At 39.1% G+C, this 6,000-nt stretch overlaps 1 protein-coding gene across 3 annotated transcripts in view; it reads right to left on the minus strand.

Annotated features, from left to right (window-relative positions):
• The window catches only part of dag1 (dystroglycan 1), a 47,626-nt gene extending 43,509 nt beyond the window's left edge, over positions 1-4,117 (minus strand). Inside the window, exon 1 of one of the 3 annotated variants that reach the window (XM_010899140.5) lies at positions 3,578-4,117. The gene's annotated coding sequence lies outside the window, so the exon portion shown is untranslated. Of the gene's footprint in view, positions 1-3,020; positions 3,136-3,289; positions 3,532-3,577 lie in introns of those variants that run through there. The other 2 variants (XM_010899141.5, XM_010899142.5) reach the window with 2 other exon arrangements.
• Between the last annotated feature and the right edge of the window lie 1,883 nt (positions 4,118-6,000).

Below are 6,000 nucleotides of genomic sequence, written 5' to 3' on the forward strand. Positions count from 1 at the left end.
CTTTACTGTGACAGCTACATGCTTCCATTAAATAACACGAAGAGTGTGTGTATTCATTTAACCCCAGGGCGTGCGTGCACCCACACACACACAGACAGACACACACACACACACACAAACACACAAACACACGAACATACACAGATTCTTCAAACACCTTATGAAGTCAGAGGTTCAGCTGAGAGCAAAAACATTGTGAATCAACACTGAACTGAAGGCTCTTCTGAAGAACACTGTCATGGTTACATCATTACACTGAAGTATTAGAGTGAGGAGAACCAGGAGGAGGGAAAGGAGGAGCAGGAAGAGGGCCAATAGAACCAGGGGAAGCACCAGGAGGAGTTTATACTAGCTAAGAATTTGATTTGATGGATCATGACATTGGTGTCAAAGAAACTTGGAGCAAAATGCATTCATAGTTACACTAAATTAATTGCAATTCAGGTTGTCTGTGTACTCTATTTTTAATGCTGCCTGGTATAAGATTCTCTGCAATGCCTTCTTGTTCCACATTACTGTATTGTACAGATTCAAAGACAGCAATTTTGGATGAATTCCAATGTGATAAACATACTATTTTAGATGAATTATATCAAGTGAGCAACCTGGAAGTAGCAATTAGTTGGAGTTCATTGTGTTCTTTATTACACAGTATTCATCTAAACAGTTGAACATTTAACCTTTCAATCAGAAGAGTAAAATGGATTTGTAAACACCTGTTACACATATGCACTTAATAAACCCTATTACTTTTAGCACATTTTCAAAAACAAAATATTACTTCCATGTCAAGCACTGTGCAAGATGAGGAAAAACACAAATGTATAACGTAATGGGAAAAGACCCACTTTTATTTAAAGCTTGAATTCGTTTTTTATTTCTTTTTACAATAAATTGATTTAATAATTGAGAGACTATTTGACTATTAAAATGATTAGTCACATCACAGCAAAAAAGTAATTCATACATCACAGCATGGGGGGTTGAGTTAACTTGGTATAGTGAAATGTGGGGATGTTTTCACTTGGAATTGTACAATGTGGTCAGAATAAAGGGACATAGAGTAGTTTTAATAGAGCCCCATTTCACCTCCTTCCTTACAGACCATCGCTCTTTATAGGCCCTCCTTCTTTGTAGACCGTCCCTCCTTATAGACCCTCCCTTCTTATAGGCTGTAGCTCCTGATAGGCATGCCTTCTCTACAGGCCCTCCTTATAGGCCCTCCTGGTGCTCACTCCATATAGGCAATCCCTACTGACCCTTGTCAAAGTAGCGCACTATAAAGTAGCGCTATTTGGGAATCACATCTTATTGATTACATAATTACAGAGTTGCAGCTCTTTAGCCAGTACAGCGGAATAGTGAAAGCATAGAAATATATGGCCAAGCCACAGACAAAATATGTTATATTGGTTCCAAACTACAACCACCATGTGGAGAACCACAAACCAAGGGGCGGGGGCAACAACCCATTAAACAACATTCAAAAAGAAGCATTTTTCTGGATAACCGACGATGACATTTCGTTTTTGTGACAAGAGCTTCATGAAATAAACTTCACTGATTAATTATTAAAAATAGCATGAAGTTCAGAATGCAGTAAGCAGACAACGCTGCTGAATCAAAATTGTAGGCTATTTAGGGTAAACATCCAGGACATGGTGAACATTGTGTGCACCCACACTCTAATCAATCAAAATAATAACCAAACACACTATCCGATTCCCCCACGAATCAGAACAATAAAAAAAACACACTCTCCGAATCCCTAATGAATCAGAATAATAAGCCAACACATAGTGGTCTATTGGTTGTCGTTTGCAGTGACAAATCAATTGCACTTCCTAAGTGTTTAAGTGCTCCTTGGGGAGAAAACACCGCTGAAAGGGAGCCTAAAATTAGTTGACTAGGCTCCCACACCACTGCCTCGAAATACGTTTTATTCACTCACAACATACATTAGTAAAAAACATTTGAAAAAAAAAAATCCACAGGCGGCGGCTAAATCATGAAAGTTTGCAGACTATATTTCCCTACCATTCGTTTAGTTATCAGCTAGATCAGTTTCAAAGAGAAATCCTTTTTTTTTTTTGCGTTCGGTCAGAGAGAGAACAGCGATATCCCTGAACTGGAATGTTTCAAATGTCTTCATGGAGGAGACGTGAGAACATTTTAAAAACACATTCCCCGTAACCTTACAACATAATTAAATCATTCAATTAATTATAGCCTAATGATTTTCTTCTGTTTTGAGATTATTATTGTAACGTAAGGTTGGGGTGTATGATGTTACAGAGAGGTGAAGAATGTAATCCTGTATACTCACTTTCTTACAATGTAACCAAGTTGGACCCCCACTGTTCCGGGCTCGCTCTCACAACGCAAGCACGTGCAGACACGCACGAAAAACAAATATCTAAAAACCTACATAGAAAGAAATAGCTAGTGGCATGCACAGGCAACGATGGTGCACTGCCCGAGCGAGTAACATTCTATGTTATTCGTTGAAATAACATCACGTAGTCTAGAATTATCTACGTTTAAGACAATATCATAATATTTAGTAAGGAATTAGATTTGACCAATGTATTATTTAGCTCTTACCAAATCCATTTACATTAGGGATTATAAACATCTCAGTAGGCCCATCTATGATTACCTACTACATGCATGTGAGCCCACTAACCCAGCAAAACAGAAGGTCGTTGAATAACGTTTGCCACAGTATACTGAGATAATAAGAAATTAATCTGTAAACAACAAAACTGACTGTTTTTTTATTTTTTTGTATAGGCCCTGAAAAGTGGCGAAGCAATACAATAATGTAGACAGCAGTTACATCACTGGACAGCTATTCTGTAACTTAAACTTGCAAATAGCTCACTACATTCTTTGCAAGGAAGAAGCACATCTATCGATATAGCCATAACACATGATAATGGGCGAAATAAAGTCAACCAATGTTATAAATGCTTGCGCATACCATCTCCAACAGTCACATATATCCCCTTGCAATGCACCTGTTTTTATCCTTGTTTGGAAGCCAGGAAACGGACAGCAGCGAGTTGACTAACACCAGCAGCTGCGAAGAGCAAAACTGAGGTCTGAAATAGAAGCTAGCCAGTAGGCAGTTGGCTCAGAATTAGCTACCGTACGGCGGGGTACCGCGAATCTCCGTGAATGCTAGACGTTTAGTAGCCAGTTCTCTGGTCATGGCTTTGGCAAGTTTTCTGATTCGGTAGCTATTAACGGCACGAATTAGCTCTTGTAGATACATCGATTCACTTACCCGTTTCCAAGCAGCGAATGCACATGGTTTGATTAGCTCATGCTGTAAGCTATAGCTAGCCTAAGACGCAAACTCAATCATCTGTCCTCGTTTTAGCATATTTGGAATCCACAAAAGAGACGAAGAAATTTCGCTCTCTCCCACTCTCCTTGAATGTTCTCCCTATCCACAAATGGAACACTTTCACTGACAGGCAGCAGACTCGATCAGTAGATCCAAGAAGCATCAATGCCAAAGAAGACAGGAGCTGAGATTTAAGAAATATAGACGATATGTCGGGAAACTGACCGTTTCATTTGCTTAAATGCATATAATCCTTGAAATCCTCTTCTTAGCGATGGGAGTAAAAAGAGGCACCAGCGATAACGTCCCGGTTTTGGTGAGAGGCACTCCTCGGGACGTCTCCGACAAATAAAGGTGTCGGGTCTCCTCACTGTCTGCAGTTGCCTTCTTCGTTGAATGGTTGAGTTTTAATGACAGCCTCCACACGAAGTTTGAGTCGGGTCCACCCGTTCGAAACGCAGAAGCCCTAACCTACTAAAAACGCACACCGGTATTTGATTACAAGTCCTATTTGGCTTCTGGTAGAAAGGCTGCTGTTGGAAATCAAGTTAACAAAAAAGAAAAACCGAAGGATAGAAATTAAAGGACAATCACATAACGGATTAGGTGGCAGAAACACCCCGGACCAGCTAGAGGGAGGCTATAGCCTAACCACAGTCATTTACGCAGATCCGTCTCGTTCTCTCGTTCCCGACACGCACACAAAGTGTATGAAAGCTACTTTACGAGACCGGAGCCCTGTAGGAATGAATTCTTGTCCCTGGCCTGAAGAGGAAGGCAGCGCCTGGAATTACTCCGCCCCTAAACTGGCTCTCCCCCTTATTTCCACAGTTCTCAAATTCAGTCTGACATGAAGTAGTGGAAAATATTATTTTAGATATATGCAAAGAATAACAGACCGTTGCTACATATACCCACACAGACAGAAACATTATTAGATTGGAATAAAATAGAATTAAAAAAAATAGTCAGATAGCCTATACGATTATCAATCTATCATCGATAAGTTAACCAATCAAATGACGGTCCAATGTATCTCTTTTGACTTTCAAGTGTCACTCATTGACTATTCCGAACCATTACATCGCCTGTACTGTGTCTGAAATGGCATGTTAATACGTTGTTATTACTGCATGTCACGACCCTAGCCTAGAACCACAATATTACAGCCTATCCGAAAAGGAGTATGGTCTCTGCAACAGCAAATATGTTTGTCTGAATTAGTAACATAATGTATGCACATTTGTTAGACGTGCATGATATAATTTAAGAAGTTCTCAACAAGTTTTGGTGATATGACTTGTTTTCTCTCTGGCAATGTTTCGTGCATGCGAGAAATATAGAGAATCACAGTTATGGTGTCATATTTTTTATCCAGCTGAGTGGGAATTATTGAAGGGTTTAGATCTTCGAATATGGTGTCATTAATAATTATGTAATGCAGTCTGAAACAACAATGTTAACTAGATGACGTACTGTAACGGAAACCTACAATCGGGGACTGTCAGTGTAGTTAAGCGCTAGCAGCTCTCCCACATTAACGCACTACATGGCAATGTGACTTAGAACTAGATTTACATTATAAAGTAGCCTAATATCGTTGCAGCCTGTACACTTCATACTTTAGGTTTCTATTCTGTCGTTACTATTAACACAATCTTCTGTATAATTACTCAAGGATATGGATAATTTACTTTGTCTTCCTTTTTTCCGACCCCATGTTAATTAACATGGAATAACCTGTCTGTGAGGGCGATATGTAAGGAATGTATAACAATGAATCAGTGAAATAACCTGAGCAGGCCTATTCCTCACTCGCCGTATGTCGCTGCGTACATCAGGGGCAATCCATCCGAGTGTATCTAATAATAAGCGACACCGCGGACTCCCGGAGAGCATTTCAGTTTGCCATGCTTCAAATCCTATTTGTTTTTGTTTTTTTTAAGTTGCAGGTAAGCTATTAATGAAAGCCAAGGAAAAAACAATGACTCAGTACCAAAAAGCACCATTCCTTATGTAGTGCACTATTATTTGAACAGAGCTCATAGGACTGGTCAAAAGTAGTGAACTATATTGGGTATAGGCTTAATTTCAAGAAGTGTTACTGTGTTCGCTGCTTTAACGTCTGTTGTGCTTCAAGATAATTTGTCGTCATATAAAAAGGTGCTCCAATTATTGTATAATTCCCAACAGGGAACACTGTATTGGAAGAGATAACAGGATCATCAGGGATTCTTGGAAGGGAGCTGCTGTTATGAAGTTATCCATTGGCAATAAATTGAATCAAATCGCATTCTGCCGTGAAATGGTTTCTTATCCATAATGCAAATTTAATAGTAAGAAAATAGGAAATGTAATAAAGACAAAAATAATGAAGTATAATTAATCTACTCAGCAGACAAGACACATACACCATACGGACACCTGATAAACAATACATAAAGTATAACGAGGTATGTAGCTATTCGTTAAGAGACCAGGAATCACAAACAGTGTGCTCAAGCTGTAGGTTTTATATTTAATCAGCATCCCATTTGCTGTTTTATGTCCCCCAAAATATTTTGCCATGGAAGCAGAAAGGTGGTTATTTAATGTCCTTAATGCAACTTAATTTGTTTGAGGGATGTACAGCAAAAAATATGATGTAA

The sequence above is a fragment of the Esox lucius genome, chromosome 17 (genome assembly GCF_011004845.1).
Source record: "Esox lucius isolate fEsoLuc1 chromosome 17, fEsoLuc1.pri, whole genome shotgun sequence".
Classification (NCBI taxonomy): Eukaryota; Metazoa; Chordata; class Actinopteri; order Esociformes; family Esocidae; genus Esox; species Esox lucius.